Genomic DNA, 2994 nt, shown 5'->3' on the forward strand with positions numbered 1-2994 from the left:
ACTGAAGCAGATACATACTTTCTCCTGATTGGCTGAATATTGGCCACCCAATATTGTTCAGAGGTGTGGCTGTTGCGCAAGTGTGACTTTGTGATTGGATAATTGCAGGTGGGTGTGTAGGTGAACCGCCCTTCCTGATTGGTGGTCAGATGACGGCTCCAGACACACAATGGCTTCCTGCCTCCCGGCCCATCTGCTGTTTTTATCTGATTGTCCAGCAGCCAAGCTGTGCTTTGCAGCCAGGCTCTGTGCACAGCAGCCATCTTGGAAAGAAAGTGGGCCTCTTCCTCACTTCCTTCACAGGTGTTACCAATATACCAAATGGTTCCATTTGTACACTCTCAGAGTTAGACACTCCCGTAAGGGGCCATTTGTAACCCCCTCAAGGAACCATGAGGGTCCCTGGACCACACTTTGAGACCCACTGGTGTAGCAGAGTGTTTCCAGTGAGCCAACATGCACAATATCAGCACCCTGACTCTGTTTGACCAGAATGGAACAGAGCCTTCATTAGCATGACAACACCTGTGAAGGAAGTAAGGAAGAGATTAGATTGTCTTGGTAATTATTCTAAATATTGTAGAGACCCAGCTGTAAGTTGCTCCTCGACATTGCCTGTTACCTGCCGGTCTGCCGAGCTGGAGACCGGGGTTCGATTCCAGCTCGGGGTGCGAAACGTTATTGGGATCACGCTGTCTCTCCAATTACATTCACAATCACTTAATTCAGACGTGCTGCTGTTTGGCTCTGAAGCCGCACTGAAGCACTTGTATGTAATGTCGGACATTACCCGACGTTTGAACACAATTGACACAAGGAATTGACACTCTCACTTCTGCTGATTATAGGAACATTTTAATCTCAGAGATTTGTTGAGAATTAGGAGTGAGGGAGACCTCTGAATGTGGCACTGTTGTACGCCCGACCTTTCCAATTCCATTCCAAACAAATTTAGTATAGTGGGTGGTTTTAGAATCCAAGTCAATAATAAAGAAGCATGGTCAATAACCTGATCCATCCCGTTCCTATAGCTCCACCGCAGAATGCTCCCCTTCACATAATCCATCCCTGCATGTTGGTCTTGGTCTGGAAATGTTCCTCAAATTCTGTCTGATATCTATGGAATCTCACTGGATATACAGTATCTTACCGATCAAGGCCTTCATGTTTTCAAAGTAGCTTTTTAACCCTTTTTAGCCCTGTTCTGGGCATGTCATAATAGTAGGGTTAACAGGGTTGTTCCTGATCATGATGTACTATAGCTCATCACAGATTAAATGAGATTCTTCAGGAAAAAAAGAGAAAGGACAATACCAACACAGTCTCACTCCCAAGAAGGCACATATTGCCTTTTGGTCAGAACCCCAGGAAGGCACATAGTGCCTTCTGACAGTAATCATTGCTATAGAGTGTTTGTTCGCTAACAGGAGTCTCCCTGTCTCTCCAGCTCTTTATTACACAGAAAAAAACATTTTCAGGAGAAAGTGCCCCATTTTAGTGTGTTCCGGTTCCAATTGTGTCTGCTTATTTCTTTGTGTCATAACTTTCAAATGCACTTGATTAACATGTCTCCTGTGTGAGCTCTCTCTCCTGATTGGATAAAACTGGTATCCCGATCTGAAAATACATGTTCTGTTTAATCAAGAGCTTGTATTGTGAATTTGTACTTCCATGTACTGTTGTTCTCATGTCTTACTAAATAAAGTACATCAATCAATCAAGTGACAGGAAGACCCCTGTTACTGAATAAACACTCTATAGCAATGATTATTATCAGTACATAGAGCAATGTAACACTTATTTTAACCAAAAAATATCACTTACTTTAATATCCCAACTTTCTTACAGAGCATAATCTAACATCCTGAAGGAAAACATGGTCAAAGACCACTTGAAAATATTCTCTCAGCCTTCCTGCTAGCTTGTTTGATGCTAGACAACATCTCTCCGGAGAGATTGCTTTTCTTCTCCTCCACACACAAACTGCACCCACACACACACACACACACACGCACGCACGCACGCGCGCACACGCACACGCACACGCACACTCACACTCACACACACACACACACACACACACACACACACACACACACACACACACACACACACCTGGAGTATGATGGGTGATAATGGTGCATAATGGAGGATACAGTCAGACATGATACAAGTAATGCTTTCATTGAGGTGAAAACCCAATAACCATAATCCCCTTTGTATCGACGCTTTGTCAAAAAAGACAGCCCTGCAAACTCTGAATGCATTCCTTCACAGCACAGACCACACAGTGTCGATTACTCAATTTAATTTGGCCATTTTGTCATTTGCCTGCAATGGATATTTTAAGTTGTTGAGCTTTGGTATCATTATGTGTAACCAAAGAGTATAGCACTTAGCCCTTCTCTGAAGTGTGCTTGAGGAACATTTTGTTTAATTAAGATAAACCACCCAGCCATGGGATTGGCTAATACAAAAAAACCTTGGAGAAAAGTGAGGGAATTAAAAGATAATGATCTACTGAAAAATATATGAAAGTCTATTATGGCTATTATAGACTTTCTATTATGGCTATAGACTAAAGTCTAAAGACACTAGTCTTGAAAATGACATCAAATCATTATCAGTGGTGGAAAAAGTACTCAAATGTTTTACCTAAGTAAAAGTATCAATACTGCACTGTAGTAGTAGTACTCTGTTACAAGTAAAAGTCCGTAATTCAAAATTTACTTGAGTAAAAGTACAAAAGTATTGGTATCAAAATGTACTTAAAGTACCAAAAGTAAAAGTACTAAAATGTTTGAAAATAGCAGATCTACAAGCTCACAACACGTCATGATGCGACACGTTGTGAGCTTGTAGATCTGCTATTTTCAAATAGCCTCGGTATAGAATAGGGCTAAAGTGGTTAATGTATGTTTCATAAAAATAAAAGAGCGTATCAAAGGGGACAGATATTGAATTTTGAAAGGATTCAAACTTCAAACCCACAAC

Source organism: Gymnoscopelus microlampas (genome assembly GCF_963454915.1).
Source record: "Gymnoscopelus microlampas genome assembly, chromosome: 3".
NCBI classification, from domain to species: domain Eukaryota; kingdom Metazoa; phylum Chordata; class Actinopteri; order Myctophiformes; family Myctophidae; genus Gymnoscopelus; species Gymnoscopelus microlampas.